General features: G+C 44.9%; 1 long non-coding RNA gene across 1 annotated transcript in view; it reads right to left on the minus strand.

The window, feature by feature from the left end:
• The window catches only part of LOC137522775 (uncharacterized), a 28,340-nt gene extending 18,788 nt beyond the window's left edge, over positions 1–9,552 (minus strand). The window contains exon 1 of the long non-coding RNA XR_011022437.1: positions 9,465–9,552. This is a non-coding gene — a long non-coding RNA (uncharacterized lncRNA). The remainder of the gene's footprint in view (positions 1–9,464) is intronic.
• Between the last annotated feature and the right edge of the window lie 9,604 nt (positions 9,553–19,156).

The raw sequence follows: 19,156 nt of genomic DNA on the forward strand, positions 1-19,156 counted from the left end.
TCTCATATTTTTATTTTTAGGTATATAGTGTTTTTTCTAACATTGCATCTTCTATAATATGTGCAGATTACACAACACTCAGCATTCAAAATGATTCTTTCAGAGCAGTCTATGAACTAATGACCTCTCCTCTGGCAAAGAAAAAGTAAATAGTTAAGGAACAGTTGAGATAATAAAAGTCAGAAAACAGCCCTCTCCACGACTTTGAAAGTTGTAGAGCTTAATGGCTTTTTTGTATAGAGATAACAACTGGAGTTTCTTAACGCTTCCTGTACTGGAAACAATTAGAGTGATGTATCTGATCTTAATTGATCTTAATGTTTTATTTCTTAGCTGTACTACACATACAAATCATAATATCATAATTTATTTTTAGCTTCAGTGTCTCTTTAAGATACGATAATCTGACTATGCATGTCATGCCATAGTTTTAGCAAAATATATAATTTATATATTAATATAAGGTCATGTGGCTGTCTTATGCCACACCCATTATATTCATCATGTTACTTTTGTCACTGTCATCAAAAATTGCTTATTTTGTATCAATTCTGTATTTTGTCACCAATTATGTATTTTGTATATTGGTGAATTCCATTTGTCTGTATTATTATGTACCCCATGTTCTTTTCTTACTGTGAGCAGCACCACGGAATACGTTGGCTCTTTTTAAATCAATAATAATAATAGGCAAGATGACGTCACAGCTAGATGTCTTTCAGCAGAAATATGTGCTTTATAGAAATCGGCGACGATTTCCAAATTGCTTCGCTGCTGAATCCGCAGGGGCTATTGTAATTTGCAGGAATGCGTGCAGCATTTTCAGAATAATTTCATGAGGAAAAGCGACAGGGCTGTGGACTTGGAGTCGGAGGCCTCATAAATTGAGGAGTCGGATGATTTGTGTTTCAAATCCACAGCCCTGGTAAATATTAGACTAAGGAGTTGGAGTTGAGGAGTCTGAGCCATTTTGGGTACCTGGAGTCGGAGTCAGTGTTTTCATAAAATGAGCAGTCGGGAGTCAAATGATTTTTGTACCAACTCCACAGCCCTGAAAAGCAGGACCCAAAATCACTTTCCCTGAAATTGCTGTGCAAGTGGTCACAGGCCTAAGTATGTATTTGTGTATGCATCCTTGGCTATAGAATGTGTTGTATATCTCTGTGTAGCAATTATTACATTTTTTTTAATACAGATATTGGAAGCATTCTAGACTAATGTTTACTTAACCTGCTGGGCGGTCTGGACGAGCTCAGCTCGTCCAGTACCGCCGGAGCCTGCCGCTCAGGCCCTGCTGGGCCGATTTGGCTGAAATAAAAAGCAGCACACGCAGCCGGCACTTTGCCAGCCGCGTGTGCTGCCTGATCGCCGCCGCTCTGCGGCGATCCGCCGCGAGCAGCGGCGAAAGAGGGTCCCCCCAGCCGCCTGAGCCCAGCGTAGCCGGAACAAAAAGTTCCGGCCAGCGCTAAGGGCTGGATCGGAGGCGGCTGACGTCAGGACGTCGGCTGACGTCGATGACGTCACTCCGCTCGTCGCTATGGCGACGATGTAAGCAAAACAAGGAAGGCCGCTCATTGCGGCCTTCCTTGTTTATTCTGGGCGCCGGAGGCGATCGGAAGAACGCCTCCGGAGCGCCCTCTAGTGGGCTTTCATGCAGCCAACTTTCAGTTGGCTGCATGAAATAGTTTTTTTTTTTATTAAAAAAAAACCCTCCCGCAGCCTGCCTGGCGATCTTAATAGAACGCCAGGCAGGTTAAAGTGAGCCTCCGGACCAAAAATCTACTCAGCAGAACTGAAAAGGCTTGGTGTTTCTTTAACAGTTTCACAGCATCAGAACTTTGTTTTTCTTACCAAAGCATCATTTTTAGCTAAGCTCCACAAATCAAAGAAAAAAAGCCCGGGCTTTTTTCCCCTGATGCTGTGCAGAGCATGATGGGATTTCCTATGTTGTTATTCACGTTGCCTAGCAACTAGGATAGGTGCTCAGGACACAGAACAGTTGGAACTGTGTCACATGCTCCCTGTCATCTTCTTTCAACCAAAAAGATGGCTGCCCTCATGAAATCAAACATTTGCCTGTTCTTTTAAAACAGTGTGGGTAAGAGATTATATGACCTATCTATTTTAATTAACATAACTAATGTAACTTAATGACAGTATGTTTGTTTAGGCTGGAGTTCCTCTTTAAAATGCTGTTACTGTACTACTGTAATATCTTGCCGGTTAGTTGAAATATTTCATTTTTGGTGTGTCTGGAAGAACTAATATATTGTACATGAATTTATGTAACAGACATATTGATGGTAAAAGTTTTTTGTCCTGAACGGTTGACAACCATATTTAAAGAAAAAAAGAGCTGTTAAAAAAAAAAAAAAAAAAATCAATACTTACTCGGGGCAGAAGTCCATGACTGAACCAGTTACAGGTGTTGATTGAGGCTGAACGGCAGACCGTGAGATGACGGCAAAGGACTCAGATGTGCTTATGGAGCTGGAGGAAGCCCCGATGGGTATCGATTTTTTTGTTTTCTAATAGCTCTGGTAAACTTTACAATTCTTAGTACCTCTTTGGAGAGAAGAAGATTGGCTGTAGGGGAGGTGGAGGCCATAAGTAAAACTAAGAGGAATAGTTAAATCATTTTAAATATGCCCCTGATTTTTACTCCGCAGATTGCAACCGTTTGTAATTGAATGTTAAATTGTATTTCTATAGCTGCAAGTTTATACATTCAGCTTTTGTTTTGAAAGCTGTAATGTACTGCATATTGCTATTTGTATACAAGATGTTGTCCAGAATATTTCCTCCATAGATGTGGAACATGTGAAAATGTCAGTAGGTGGACATTTTGAAACGCCCTTCTGGAGAATTTGACGACAGCACTGCACACATGGAAGGATTGCAAAATAAAGGTTAATACCGTTGGATATAGCAGATTAGGAATGAGGATCTCTTGGCACAGAACAGAGACATGGGATCCCAAGTCTAGAGCTATCTATCATGTATGGAGTCAATTTGGTATGGATAATTGGCCCAATATGTGAGTAACCTATTTTTTGTAAATACAGAAATGGAAGCTTTCTAGACTAATGTTTACATGTTTAAAATGCTATGTTACTGTACTACTGTAATTTCTTGCCAGTTAGTTGAAATATTTCCTTGTTGTTGTGTCTGGAAGTACTTATATATTGTAAATGCATTTATGTAACAGACACATCGATGGTAAAAGTTTTTGTCCTGAACGGTTGACAACCACATTTAAAGAAAAAAAGAGCTGTTAGAAAGAAAAAATCAATACTTACTCGGGGCAGAAGTCCATGACCGAACCAATTACAGGTGTTGATTGAGGCTGAACGGCAGACCGTGGGATGGCGAGGGACTCAGACGTGCTTATGGAGCTGGAGGAAGCCCTGGGTGGGTATCGATATTTTGTATTCTAACAGCTCTGGTACACTTTATATTTCTTAGAACCTGTTTGTTGTTGTGTCTGGAAGTACTTGTATATTGTAAATGCATTTATGTAACAGACATATTGATGGTAAAAGTTTTTGTCCTGAATGGTTGACAACCATATTTAACTGCTTGCCCACCGCGTCATGCCGATGATCGTGGCCGTGGCGGCAGCCCCAGGACCGCCTAACGCCGATCGGCGTAAAGTCCTTGGGGCTCGCAGTGCAGGAGTTTGCGCGCAGGCTGCACGTGCATCTCCTGTTAGTGGGCAGAGCGGAGCTCCGCCTTCAGTCTCCGAGCGGCCATTGCCACTCGGGAGACTGTTAGACGCCGGAATCGCTGTCTAATTACATTGTACAGCGCCGCGATCTGCAGCAGCGCTGTACTGGGGATAGCCGTGTGACACGGCTGTCCCTCTGGGACATTAGAGAGCGATCGGCTCTCATAGGCTGAAGACTATGACAGCCGATCACCGTGATTGGCCAGATCTGGGGAGGGAGGGAACAAAAATTCATTAACAAATAGGCAAAAATAATAAAAAAAGATAAAGATAAACAGAGAGCTCTGTTGGTGGGGAGAAAAGGGGGGGAAATCACTTGTGTGCTGTGTTGTGCGGCCCTGCAGCGAGGCCTTAAAGATGCAGTGGCCCTTTTTGTAAAAAATAGCCTGGTCTTTAGGGGGGTTTAAGCCCATGGTCCTCAAGAGGTTAAAGAAAAAAAGAGCTGTTAGAAAAAAAAGAATCGATACTTAGTCGGGGCAGAAGACCACGAGTGAACCAGTTACAGGTGTTGATGGAGGCTGAACGGCAGACCGTGGGATGACGGTGAGGGACTCAGACGTGCTTATGGAGCTGGAGGAAGCCCCCGGGTGGGTATCGATTTTTTGTATTCTAACAGCTCTGGTACACTTTACATTTCTTAGTACCTGTTTGGAGAGAAAAGAATTGGCTGTAGGGGAGGTGGAGGCCATGAGTAAAATGTAGAGGTATATTTAAACTATTTTAAATATGCCCCTGATTTTTACTCCGCAGATTGCAACCGTTTGTAATTGAATGTTAAATTGTATCTCTATAGCTGCAAGTTTATACATTCAGCTTTTGTTTTGAAAGCTGTAATGTACTGCATATTGCTATTTGTATACAAGATGTTGTCCAGAATATTTCCTCCATAGATGTGGAACATGTGAAAATGTCAGTAGGTGGACATTTTGAAACGCCCTTCTGGAGAATTTGACGACAGCACTGCACACATGGAAGGATTGCAAAATAAAGGTTAATACCGTTGGATATAGCAGATTAGGAATGAGGATCTCTTGGCACAGAACAGAGACATGGGATCCCAAGTCTAGAGCTATCTATCATGTATGGAGTCAATTTGGTATGGATAATTGGCCCAATATGTGAGTAACCTATTTTTTGTAAATACAGAAATGGAAGCTTTCTAGACTAATGTTTACATGTTTAAAATGCTATGTTACTGTACTACTGTAATTTCTTGCCAGTTAGTTGAAATATTTCCTTGTTGTTGTGTCTGGAAGTACTTATATATTGTAAATGCATTTATGTAACAGACACATCGATGGTAAAAGTTTTTGTCCTGAACGGTTGACAACCACATTTAAAGAAAAAAAGAGCTGTTAGAAAAAAAAAGAATCGATACTTACTCAGGGCAAAAGTCCATGACTGAACCAGCTACAGGTGTTGATTGAGGCTGAAAGGCACACCGCCGGAGGATGGCGAAGGACTCAGACATGCTTATGGAGCTGGACGAAGCCTCGGGTGGGTATTGATTCTTTGCATTCTAACAACTGTGGTACACTTAACATTTTTTAGTACCAGTTTGGAGAGAAGTGATTTGAGTATAGAGGAGGTGGAGGCCATAAGTAAAATTTAGGAGTATATATAAATAATTTTAAATATGCCCCTGATTTTTATTCCGCAGTTTGCAACTGCTTGTAATAGAATGTTAAATTGTATCTCTATAGCTGCAAGTTTAGCATTCAGCTTTTGTTTTGAAAGCTGTAATGTACTGCATGTTTCTATGGCCTTGATTCACTAAAGGGTGCTAAGTTTTAATATTCCTCCAAAGACACTGCGCTCTCTCCTTCAGAAGCTCCTTCCTCCAAAAATGTTACTCAGAGAAAAAACGCACCATAGCATAATAGTGTTTTAAATATATTGCCTCTTCCCACAACACCCAGTGCTGCAAATGATATCTGTGCACATCCACCAGTATACAGGGTCTCACAGGTCCTCACCATATATAGTGGCTGCCAGATCACAGACAGCTATAAGCGCCTCCACACAACAAACAGAAAGTGCCTAGCTCCTTATTGTATCCAGGTGTCCCAACAAGCACACGTGGCCTCTCACCTTGTCCGCTGCCCCTGATGAGTGCGCATGCACGAAACGCGTAGGGCGGAGCTACGGGCGTGGAGAGTTGGCGTGGAAGCAGTTGATTTTATGCTATGCTTGTTTATCTTTGGAAACATGTGAGTGCACTATTTTATTATAATTTTAAATAAATCGATGGTTTTATGCTATGAGAGGCTCTTCAGTCACTAGGTTAAACGAGGGGATTGCCCTTAGGATGATCTGTTTGGTGGAATGATGATGCTGATGGGACAAACAAGTGCATTTGCTGTCTTATAACTTGGACGGCAGCGGACAAGGTGAGAGGCCCCGTGTGTCTGTGATCTGGCAGCCACTATATATGGTGAAGACCTGTGAGACCCTGTATACTGGTGGATGTGCACAGATATCATTTGCAGCACTGGGTGTTGTGGGAAGAGGCAATATATTTAAAACAGTATTATGCTATGGTGCGTTTTTTCTCTTTTTCTCTGAGTAACAGTTTTGGAGGAAGGAGCTTCTGAAGGAGAGAGCGCAGTGTCTTTGGAGTAATATCAGGATTTACGCCACATGCTTGGTGACTGACGCTGCGATCCAAAAAATAACTTTTCTAGCTAAGTAAAGGGACTATAGCTGCTCCAATTGGGGATAGCTTTTTGGGACATTTGTAAGTGAGCGCACAAACATATTGTATTTTTATATTTTGGTGCTAAGTTTTAGCATGCTAGTGAAAATGCACTTAGGATGCAAAATCGGGCTCTTCACATGCTACTTTGCGCGCAAGTTGCGCTTGCAAAGGTTAGCGTTGCGCGCGAAACATCACACTGTCTGCGTGCAAAATAGCCTAATAAGCGTACTTTGCACGCGGACGGTGCAATATTTAGCGCACACCGGTGCAACGTTTCGGATGCACCAACTTAATGCACGATCAGTAACAGCTTTGGACATGCAAACTACTTAGCACCCTAGTTTACACGTCCAAAGCTTTTTGGTGTGCTAACAATGTTAGCACCCTTTTGTGAATCAAGCCCTATATGTATACAAGATGTTGTCCTGAATATTTTCTCCATAGATGTGGAACATGTAAAAATTTCAGTAGGTTGACATTTTGAAACGCCCTTTTGGAGAATTTGACGACAGCATTGCACACATGCAAGGATTACAAAAGAAAGGTTAATACCATTGGATATAGCAGATTAGGAATGAGGATCTTTTGGTGCAGAACAGAGACCTGGGATCCCAAGTCTAGAGCTATCTATCATGTATGGAGTCCATTTGGGATGGATAATTGGCACAATATGTGAGTAACCTATTTTTTTTGTAAACAAAAACAATTGGAAGCAGGTGGGGCAAGTGGGACAGGTGTGGTTAAGTGGCACATGTGGGTCAATTGGGGTTAAGTGGGGCAGGTGGGGTTAAGTACGTTAAGTGGGGCAGGTGAGGTTAAGTGCGAGAAGTGGGGCAGGTGAGGTTAAGTGGGGTAAGTGAGGCAGGTGGGGCAGTTGGGGTTAAGTGGGGCTGGTGGGGTTTATTGGGGCCGGTGGGGTTAAGAGGGTTAAGTTGGGCAAGTGGGACAGGTAGAGCAAGTGGGGTTAAGTGGAGCAGGTGAGGCAAGTGGGGTTAAGTAGGTTAATGGGGGCAAGTGGGGCAAAGTAGGGGCAGGTGGGGTTAAGTGGGGCAAGTGGGGTTAAAAGGGGAAGTTGGGCCAGTGGGGCAGGTGGGGTTAAGTGAGGCAGGTTGGGGCTAAGTGGGGATGGTGAGGTAGGTGGGGCAGGTGGGGTTAAGTGGGGCAAGAGGGGTTAAGTGGGGCAAGTGGGGTTAAGTGGGGCAGGTGGGTTAGGTGGGGCAGTGACAGCATGCAGTCAGAGTAGGAGGAGAAGTGAGACATTTATCAAGAGTGTCTGAGACAAAATATTAGTAGGTGTTTAGAAATCCGTGTAGAAATGTCTCTAAGAAATCACTAAATAGTGCAGATTCCTTCTAAAACTGTTGTAAGATAGGAGGAGCTCGGAGGAGTCTTTCAGACAGTGCAGCGTGTGAGGGGAATTGCTGTTGATGAGGTAACCAACACACCTGCTGTATTGATAGCAGCAGGCTCTGAGGAGGTATTCAGCAGGGAGGAGGCACACCACACAAACATACAAATCATGTCTAGCCTGCACTCTGCAATCATGTCTAGCCTGCAATTCTACATCTGTAGAACTGCTATCAAGCACTTCTTAATCTGCGCCAATTTAGGGATGGATTTGCACTATTCTTAACTGTAGTGCAGCTCTAGAAATCCACGCTAAATTGCCACTATTACCTAGGACTTAAGAAGGTTCTTATTATCATGCAGAACTGTTCTCCCTTCTGGTTGGAACAGAGTAAGAAGAAAAAACTGATGGTAATGCGTTGATAAATCTCCCCCACAGCCAGCCAGTGTGCTATTCTATTGTGTTGAGCTGCAGCATGTCATGTGAAAACATTAAATGAAGCAAAGCAAATTGTTGTGTGCTGTGCTATCATTCCAAATTAGGGGGGGGGGGGGGGGAGGGGGGTGCATCCTCACAATTTTGCCTCAGGCAGCAAAAAGTCTAGAACTGGCCCTGCCAATACTCTCAGCATTATCTTGCTTGTGCCCACACCACACCAACAATACTGGCTCCTTCTACAGTTACACCCCTAAGCAGTATCAGCAAATTAAAGCAGCCACAATAGGGCTATTTTTCACTAGCCGCGATCTGCTTGAACAAGCGAAACGCCAGTGTTTTGCCGATCGCTAGTACACTGTGATTTTTCATGTAAACCGCTATACACTTTTCCATTACTGCATTTTGATTTTTACCCGAGCGCAATCATAGTGCTGCACGATTATTGCCGTGGTTGTGTTTCACTCCCATTGGTGAACGTCGCAATCTCGTCAGGTGGAAAAAGAAGCTTTTGCCTTTAGCAAGCACAAACACATTTGCAATTGCGCTTGCAAGTGGAAAAGAAGCCTTACCTTTCTCAGGCCTCTTGCACACTACATGCGATTCCGATTTTGTTTTTATATGATTCGACTTTTGATTCCAATTTAAAAAAAAAGTACTGCATGCTGCCACGTTTTTTAATCGGAATTAAAAATCGGATCGTATAAAAAAATAAAATAAAAAAAAAAACACATCGGAATCGCATGTAGTGTGCAAGAGGCCTAAAGGTGGCCACTAACAGTCCAATTTCTGGATTGGTTGTAAATAATCTCTTTTAATGGGCACAATCGATTATGAACGATTATAAAAATAGTTGTCCGATTGGATTTTCGTCAAATCAAAATTTGGATTTTCTTGTTGGTTGTGATAGATAGGAAGCAAAGATTGGTTAGATGATGCTGTAGTGAACGACTTCACTTCCGCTAGTGGCCACCTTATAAGTGTGCTGCAGTCCCATCCGTCTGATTTGCTCTACATTTGGTTCTCTTTACATCCAGAGAGAGAGACTGCAACATTGTAACCTAGTTGAAAGTCACAGCATGGCAAATAGCAATTTCAATAGCTACAGTATAAGAACTACCATGTTTCCCCGAAAATAAGACGCTGTCTTACATTAATTTGTCTTTCAAAAGTTGTGGTAGGTCTTATTTTCAGGAAGGTCTTATATTCTATGGTGGTAGCCAGATAGATTCCTCTCACCCGCCCGCTCCCTTTACCTTCCCTGCTCTTGCTGCTCTCCTCCTTCTTAAAGTCCAGAAGCCTCTGCTGATTATGTCTGTCATAATTCACACCGCAGATTAGCGGTGACTCACGTTGAAAGCAGCTACAGTAATGTATCCAGTAACAGCGCCGTCAGGAAGTAAACAGAGATCACTTCCTGTATAGGGTGGAGCTGTTACTGGATACATTACCGTAGCTGCTTTCACCGCAAGTCATCACTAATCTGCAGTGTGAATTATGACAGGCATAATCAGCAGAGGCTTCCGGACTTTAAGAAGGGGGACAGCAGCAAGAGCAGGGGAGGTAAAGGGAGCGGGCGGGCGAGCAGGAGCAGGTCTGCCACTAGGCCTTATATTTGGGGATGTCTTATATTTCGATCATACTCAAAATATATGGGAGGTCTTACTTTCGGGGGAGGTCTTAAATTCAGGGAAAGACAGTGTTCCGTCCGTACTTAGAAATGTAAGTTTATTTCAAAAATAAACATATATTTACATTACAAAAATTACTATGTACATCCCACCCTCAAAAATACCCAAATAAAATGTTTAGTAATAAAAAAAAAAACATTACAATAAAAACAAAAAAACAAACACATATTTACCTAAGGGTCTAAATTTTTTAAATATCTATGTAAAGATGAAATAATTCTATTATAAGCTTGTAAATAGTGATGGATGCAAAAGGCACTTTTATTTTCAAATAAAATATTGTCGCCATACATTGTGATAGAGACATAATTTAAACGGTTTAATAACCGGGAAAAATGGGCAAATACAATACGTGGGTTTTAATCATGGAGGCATGTATTATTTTAAAACTAAAATGGCCGAAAACTGAGAAATAATTATTTTTTTCCATTTTTTCTTATTCTTACTGTTAAAATGCATTTACAATAAGGTAGCTCTTAGCAAAATGTACCACCCAAAGAGACCCTAATTGGTGGCGGAAAAAACAAGATATGGATCAGTTCATTGTGATAAGTAGTGATAAAGTTATAGGCTAAGGAATGGGAGGTGAACATTGCTCGGATGCATAAAGTGAAAACGACTGAGGGCTGAAGTGGTTAATCTCTCAGCAAAAGTGCTTTTCTAAGTGCAAGGAAAAGCGCAGGGCTGTGGAGTCGGTACAAAAATCTTCCAACTCCGACTCCTCAGTTTATGAAACCACCGGATCCAACTTCGGGTACCCAAAATGGCTCCGACTCCTTAGTCTAATACTTTCCAGGGCTGTGGTTTTTGTACAAAATCATCCGACTCCAACATTTATGAAATTACCGACTCCCCAAAATTGCTCCGACTCCTCGACTCCACAGCCCTGGAAAAGTTTTACAAAAACGCTCAATAAATCGCTCAGCGCATGCGATTTATGATGTGAACAAGGCCTTACAGCTAATTGCATGTGTAAGGGCCCGTTCACACCTATAATCGCAAAACGCCAGCTTGCGGGAGGGATTTTCCCGCGATTAACGCAGAAAAATCACTGGACACTGCGGCGGTTTTGGAGCGATCGCGATTAGCGTGCTTTGCACGCTAATCACAATCGCTTAATGTGAAATGCTAATCGCCGGCAAACCACTGCATGCAACACGTTTGCAGTTAACGCTAACCGCAAACGCGGCAGTGAGAACACTGCCATTTGCTACAATGTGTAGCGTTTTTTACAAAACCGCTAGCAGTTTGCCATGAGCGGGAATCGTGCGATTCCCGCTCAGGTGTGAATGGGCCCTTAGGGCTCTTTCACAGAAGTAGCAGAAAAGCTAGGTAAAAGTGCTGTACAGGCAGCCCCCGCACTTAGTGAGATCTGGGTGCTGCCGCAGTCGGCACACTCAGCATTCAAAATGATTCTTTCAGAGCAGTCTGTGAACTAATGACCTCTCCTCTGGCAGAGAAAAAGTAAATAGTTCAATAACACTTGAGATAATAAAAGTCAGATAACAGCCCTCTCCGGGACTTTGAAAGTGGTAGAGCTTAATGGCTTGTTTGCATAGAGATAACAACTGGAGTTTCTTAACTCTTCCTGTACTGGAAACAATTAGACTGATGTATCTGATCTTAATGTTTTATTTCTTAGCTGTACTACACATACAAATCATAATATCATAAATTTTTTTTCGCTTCAGTGTCTCTTTAACAATGGCAGTGAAGTATACTTTCTATGCACTGTATGCGTTGCACCACATGTATAATGTGCTAAGCGATGTCCTGCTTTTAGTATGGATGATCAATGAGACACAAATATTTCAGAGTTTATGCAAATTTATATGCAGATATTCGCAGCTTGAAAATGAAACAATTAAGTCCACCCAGGCTTAAATTAATTGGTATATTTTCAAGCTGCATATATTTGCATAAGCTCAAATATTTGCATCTCAACACAACTCCCCACTGTGATCATAGCCTGAGTATCCAAAAGTGAACTGAAAATATTTTCTTTTAAACTGCAGTGGCTTTTCTGGATGAAGATTAGGGATGATCAATGAGATGCAAATATTTACGATGATACAAATTTTTATGCAAATATATGCAGCTTCAAAATGGACCAATCAATTTAAACCCGTGTTGCATGAACTCGGAATTATTTGCATCTCATTGATCATCCCTAGTTAACCTCCTGAGCGTTACGCCGCTCAGGAGGTTTTCCAGCCTAAGCCCCCCCCCCCCCAGTATAATTTTATGTGATCGCACGCTTGTAAAAGCTTCAGCTAGCACTAGGCTAGCTAGTACAGGTGGCCGGCATCCCCCCGATTGCTGCTTATCCCCCACTAATACATTACCCAGCCTGGAGCCAGCGATCAACGCAGCCTCCCTGCACATCTCCGGTCCTCTCTATGTGCGATCCTCCTCATAGAGAAGAGCGGAGCTGTCCGGGGAGGCTGCGTTGATCGCTGGATCCAGGCTGGGTAATGTATTAGCGGGGGATCAGCAGCAATTGGGGGGTTGCCGGCCATCTGTACTAGCTAGCCTAGTGTTAGCTGAAGCTTTTACAAGCGTGCAATCAGTTAAAATTATACTGGGGATCCTTGGGCCAGCCAGCGGTATGCCCAACACAGTGTCGGGCTTACTGCTAAGGAGGTTAAGATTAGGGTGCATACACATCCAATTTTACCACTTTCATGTAGTACGAGAATCAACAGACTTTGAATATAACATACTGTGTAGGCAAACTCTCATACTGGAAAAATTGGCCAATGACAATTGGATGTGTGTACAGACCCTTCAACCCCAGAGTGGCAGCAGAAGTGGGCCCATGGGAAAACTGATAGTGCTAAAAAGACTAATGGGCCAGATTCAGTCAATGGATGTGAACCAGTATCCAGCTTATTTGTGTATCTTTTCCTTTCAGTTTATCCAGACTGTGGTTTGTTAATTACCTGTGTAGGCTTGCCTGTCTTCACTTAAGAGGCTCACAGTATAAAGTACTGTATAAACCAGTTATCAGAAAAAAGTCAAGGCTACTTACCTAAGTAGAGGGAAGGTCTTTGGATGGTCCAGTGGCTTCCCATGTCCCCAACCTTCCACTTCTATGGGACCATTCTCCCGTCCATGTACTAGCACCTAGGGATGCTCAATGGATGCAAATAATTTCAAATTGATGCAGATTTATTCAAATATGTATGCAAATTGATGTAGCTTGAAAATGGACCAATCAAATCCTTCCAAGGTGGAATTTGATTGGTCTGTTTTCAAGCTGCATAAATTTGCATTATCCTGCAACTCTGAAAAATGTGCATCGCACTGACCATCTCTAACAAGCATGATGACCATACTGTGAACGAGCAGCTTTGTGCAACTGAGTAAGAATGGACCAAATTTATACATGGACAGGAACTAGCCATTTGAGCAGGGCGGGGCAAAGTTTGCACTGCCCAGGGCGCATGCTGTTGACCGCATTACTAAAATTTCTCCCTCCCTGCAGTCGCAAGCATAATTATGCAGGGTTAACTCACCTACTTGCTGCTTCCTGCGTTGGGTCTCCATGGCAACAGGGCGTCACGTGACAACAGTGTATTACACGCTGAAAGCCTTATGGCATGCCATGTGACGCCCTGTTCCTATGGAGACCCGACACAGGAAGCAGGTGAGTAAACCCTCCGTAATTGTTCCACTCATGACTGCAGGGAGGGAGGGGAAAAAGGAAACCGGCTGCCTATAGGCAGGCCAGATGAACAGCGCACACCGGCCATATAGTTTGCCCAGTGCAGCATTAGGGCTCAGACACACTATAAAAGAGCTTTTCTGAGCGTTTGATTGCTGAGCGTTTTTAAAAAAAAATGCTCCCATTCACTTGCATTAAAATCGCCACAATTGTGTAAAATTGCAGACACATAAAAATGTACACGATCACGTCGATTTGTACGTGATTTTAATGCAAGTGAATGGGAACGATTTTTTTTTAAAGCGCTCAGCAATCAAAAAGCTCTCAGAAAGGCACTTAGTGTGTCTGAGCCCTCAGAGTATATCCAACAAGCTCTTGTCAAGTATGTTTAGAAGGACCATGCACTGAATCAGTGGGGTCGAGGATGGGGCGAGCCTCCATGACTTTCACACTGGGGCAATTTGTGGGCATTTACTGTTGATCTCCAGCAATTGCTAGTGCTTTGAAAAGCGCTAGTCTAATTTAAAGTATATGGAAGTGATCTCACTGGAGCAATCCCCAGCAATTCGCAGTAAACAAACATGTACAATACTTGTACGTTTATGCAAATTTATACAGCTTGAAATTGGACCAATCAATTTAAATCTGGGTGAGATCATGCACAGCTTAAAGAGAGTCTGAAGCGAGAATAAATCTCGCTTCAGACCTCATAGATAGCAGGGGCATGTGTGCCCCTGCTAAACCGCCACTATCGCGCCGCTAAACGGGGGTCCCTTCACCCCCAAATCCCCTCCGTACAGCCGGGGAGCGCTTCCGCATTGGGGCAGGGCTAACCGCCGCAGCCCTGCCCCACGCGCGCCTGTCAACGCGTATCTCCGCCTCTCCCCCGCCCCACTCAGTCTTCCTTCACTGAGAGGGAGAGGCGGCAATGCGCCGCTGATAGACGCGACTGGAGGCAGGGCTGCAGCCGTTAGCCCTGCCTCCAAGAAGAAAACATACACGACCAATTTGCGACCAAGGTTTGCGGGGGTGGGTTTGGGGGTGAAGGGACCCCCGTTTAGCTGCGGGATAGCGGCGTTTTAGCAGGGGCACACATGCCCCTGCTAACTATGAGCTCTGAAGCGAGATTTATTCTCGCTTCAGTCTCTTTAAGGCCTCCTTTCCATTAGTGATGGGTCGTTCGCGAACGAGCCGGCTCTTTGCTGCGAACGACAAGAGCCGGTTCTCGGTTTTGAAAGAGCCGATGCCTCAGCCGCCCCACACAGCTCTGATTTGCTGTGTAATAAAAGGCGCTGAGGCATGCCGGGAGATGTAGTCCTCCTCTTGCAGCTAGTCGGAGTGTATGGGGCAGAGCAGAGCAGTAGCAGGAGGGATTGCCCCATTCAGAGAAGCAGTCTGGAGTTGTCATGGAGACGGGGGCGGGGCTTTTACTCCGATTCTGAGTGGTGTCTATTGATATTTAATGGAGAGCCGATTCAGAGCCGGCTCTTTAATGGGAGCCGATTCAGAAGAGCCGATTCTCCAAGAAGAGTCGGAATTCCCATCACTACTTTCCACAGACCGCTGATAGGCAGTGAAATGCCTCTCAAACTCACTCAACTGCTCACTGCTGCCTAATAACTGCTTGCTGAGCACACAGCTCAACAGTTCGTGGAAAGGAGGCCTCAAGGAAATGTCCAAGCTGGGAAACAAAAATGACATTACTTACCTGGGGCTTTCCCCAGCCCCTGACATGTCCCTCACCGCAGCTCCAGTCTCCTGGAATCTCCTGCATTCGAGATGGACTTTGCCAGGTCGGAATCGCCTGCGCGCGAGCCGCTCTCAATCACATCCACGTGGATTGGAGTGTACTGCAGTATTTCTGCACCGCACTCCAGACCATGTGGGCATGATTAACAGCTCTCGCGCAGGCGATTCTGACCTGGCGAGGTCGCAAACAGAGAAGATCCCAGGACACCGGAGCTGCGGCGAGGGACATGTCGGCTGCCAGGGGCTGGAGGAGGCCGCGGGTAGGTAGAGGTCTTTTTTCCCAGCTCGGACATTGACTTTAACCCCATCTGACATACACACATACAATCATAGTCACCCATCAGGCAACAATTCAGTGAATGACGAGGTACACATTACTAGCCTTGATGTTACCAGTTTTCCATTGCTATGGGGGGGGAGGGGGGGGGGTCAGAGGGGTAATTGGCACACCACAGATCAGTTTCATCTGCAATAAGTTATTGCATGCATTTACCTTAAAGCCTGGTTCACACTGGTTTTAAAGATCCGTTTGCAGATCAGAGCCTAACGGATGCAAATAGATCCAACGTTGGCTGGATGGTGTAATGGTTAAGGGCTCTGCCTCTGACACAGGAGACCAGGGTTCGAATCTCGGCTCTGCCTGTTCAGTAAGCCAGCACCTATTCAGTAGGAGACCCTAGGCAAGTCTCCCTAACACTGCTACTGCCTATAGAGCGCGTCCTAGTGGCTGCCGCTCTGTCGCTTTGAGTGTGCCAGGACAAAAGCACGATTTAAATGTTATTTGTCTTGTCAATGTTAACCTATGGATCCATTGACATCTATCCGTTCAACATGAACCGCCGAACGGAACACAAGTTTCCTGCTGCACCAATGTTTCCAGACCACTGAGCCCTAGTGTTGTCCGGATCATGAACAATTCAGATCTTTGATCCGAATCTCTTTTGTGAGTCGAATCATCCAAATGAGTGATTCGGATCGCAAAAGGGGCAGGGCCAGGAGCAATCTCAGCGGGCAGCGGGGTCCTGGAAGCAGAGCAGAGATGGATCACTCTGTTGGAGGGGAGCCAGGGACAGGTAGATGAGAGAGAGGGGACATGGGTGCCACTGCCAGATATGTGTAGAGCACACATACTGGCTATAATGTGCTGCTCATTATAGGCTGTCTGTTCTGTAGTTGTGCACAGTGAACAAATTGGAAGCTTTTGGCTCAGCTCAGCACAGCTCAGTAACTTTGCAGGCACTGGGATTGCAGGGCAATATGATTCTCCTGCACTGCTCTAAACAGCTGCACTTCACTTCTGGGAATGCTTTCTTTCACTGTGCGACGTTTGCTTTCAAAGTATACAGATGAACATATAGGTGAAATATATGTAAAGCATATGATTGCAGCATGTGGGTATTGTGTGCAAACAAACATTTCTGCTCGTCCCTCCTCCCTTCTCTGTCCACTCCCTGCCCTCTGTCCATCTTCTCCCCTTCTCTGTCCATCGCAGGGAAAGACCTGTCCTGCTATTCATTAGTGTTGTCCGGATCATGAACGATTCGGATCTTTGAACCGTATCTATTTTGTGAGTCGAATCATCCGAATAATCAAAATGAGTGATTCGGATTGCAAAGGGGGCGGGGCCAGTAGCAACCCCCCCCCCTCAGCAGGCAGCGGGGTCCTGGAAGCAGAGCAGAGATGGATCGCTCTGTTGGAGGGGAGCCAGCCTTGCAGGGACAGGTAGATGAGAGAGAGGGGACATCGGTGCCACTGCCAGATATGTGTAGAGCACACATACTGGCTATAATGTGCTGCTCCTTATAGGCTGTCTGTGCAATGAACAAATTGGAAACTTTTGGCTCAGCTCATTAACTTTGCAGGCAGCGTGATTGCTGTGCAATATGATCCTCCTGCACTGTAGTGTTGTCCGGATCATGAACAATTCGGATCTTTAACCACCCTGGCGTTCTGATTAAATCGCCAGGGTGGCTGCGGGAGGGTTTTTTTTAAATTAAAAAAAAACTATTTCATGCAGCCAACTGAAAGTTGGCTGCATGAAAGCCCACTAGAGGGCGCTCCGGAGGCGATCTTCCGATCGCCTCCGGCGCCCAGAATAAACAAGGAAGGCCGCAATGAGCGGCCTTCCTTGTTTTGCTTATATCGTCGCCATAGCGACGAGCGGAGTGACGTCGACGTCAGCCGACGTCCTGACATCAGCCGCCTCCGATCCAGCCCTTAGCGCTGGCCGGAACTTTTTGTTCCGGCTACGCTGGGCTCAGGCGGCTGGGGGGACCCTCTTTCGCCGCTGCTCGCGGCGGATCGCCGCAGAGCGGCGGCGATCAGGCAGTACACGCGGCTGGCAAAGTGCCGGCTGCGTGTGCTGCTTTTTATTTGACTAAAATCGGCCCAGCAGGGCCTGAGCGGCAGCCTCTGGCGGTGTTGGACGAGCTGAGCTCGTCCAGACCGCTCAGCAGGTTAATCCAAATCTATTTTGTAAGTCGAATCATCAAAATGAGTGATTCAGATCGCAAAGGGGGCGGGGCCAGGAGCGACACACCCCCCTTTCAGCAGGCAGCGGAGTCCTGGAAGCAGAGCAGAGATGCATCGCTCTGTTGAAGGGGAGGCAGCCTTGCACAAGGAAAGGTAGATGAGAGAGAGGGGACATGGGTGCCACTTCCAGATATGTGTAGAGCACACAATGGCTGAAATGTGCTGCTCATTATAGGCTGTCTGTTCCGTAGTTGTGCAGTGAACACATTGGAAACTTTTGGCACAGCTCAGTAACATTACAGGCAGCATGCTGGGCTAGGACAGGGCAGGCACTGTAATTGCTGGGCAATATGATCCTCCTGCACTGCTCTAAACAGCTGCACTTCACTTCTGGGAATGCTTTGGGGAATGGGAGTATACAGATGAACATATAGGTGAAATATATGTAAAGCATAGGATTGCAGCATGTGGGTATTGCGTGCAGACAAACATTTCTGCTCATCCCTCCTACCTTCTCTGTCCACTCCCTGCCCACCATCTCCCCTTCTCTGTGTGTCCACCCCCCTCCCCTTCTGTCCTGCTAGTCATTTCACCCCCGAATGCTTCCCTTGTAAAATAATCCGAGATTCGGATCAAAGATCCGGATCTTTTCAATGATCCGATTTAAATCATTGAAAAGATCCGAACTTCGCATCTCTACTGCACTGCTCTAAACAGCTGCACTTCACTTTGGGGAATGCTTTCTTTCACTGTGCGACATTTTCATTCAAAGTATACAGATCATGAACATATAGGTGAAATATAGGTAAAGCACAAACATTTCTGCTCTCTGCTCCTCCCTCCCTTCTCTGTCCACTCCCTGCCCTCTGTCCTTCTCCCCTTCTCTGTGTGTCCACCCCCCTCCCCTTCTCCTGTCCTGCTAGTCATTTCACTCCCAAATGCTTCCCCTGTAAAATAATCAGAGATTTGGATCAAAGATCCGGATCTTTTCAATGATCCGATTCATCCGTATCATTGAAAAGATCCGAACTTCGCATCTCTACTGAGCCCAGCGTAATTGGAAATGTAGGTGCTGCATTAGGAGCAATGAGAAAACAGAATGTTTCTTCACACTAGTGAAGAAAAGGACAGTTCTAAGCAGCAAAATCCAATTTGGGAGTCTGGGGAAAGAACAGAAACCGAGTGGCAACAGTTCCAATCAACCAGTGATAAGCAGAGATGGGAAGTTCGGATCTTTTCAATGATCCGGATGATTCGAATCGGATCATTGAAGAGATCCGGATCTTTGATCCGAATCTCGGATCATTTTACTACCGGAAGCATTTGGGGTGAAATGAACAGCAGGACAGGTCTGTGGACAGGAGAAGGG

This window comes from Hyperolius riggenbachi, chromosome 6, assembly GCF_040937935.1.
Source record: "Hyperolius riggenbachi isolate aHypRig1 chromosome 6, aHypRig1.pri, whole genome shotgun sequence".
In the NCBI taxonomy this organism is placed as follows: domain Eukaryota; kingdom Metazoa; phylum Chordata; class Amphibia; order Anura; family Hyperoliidae; genus Hyperolius; species Hyperolius riggenbachi.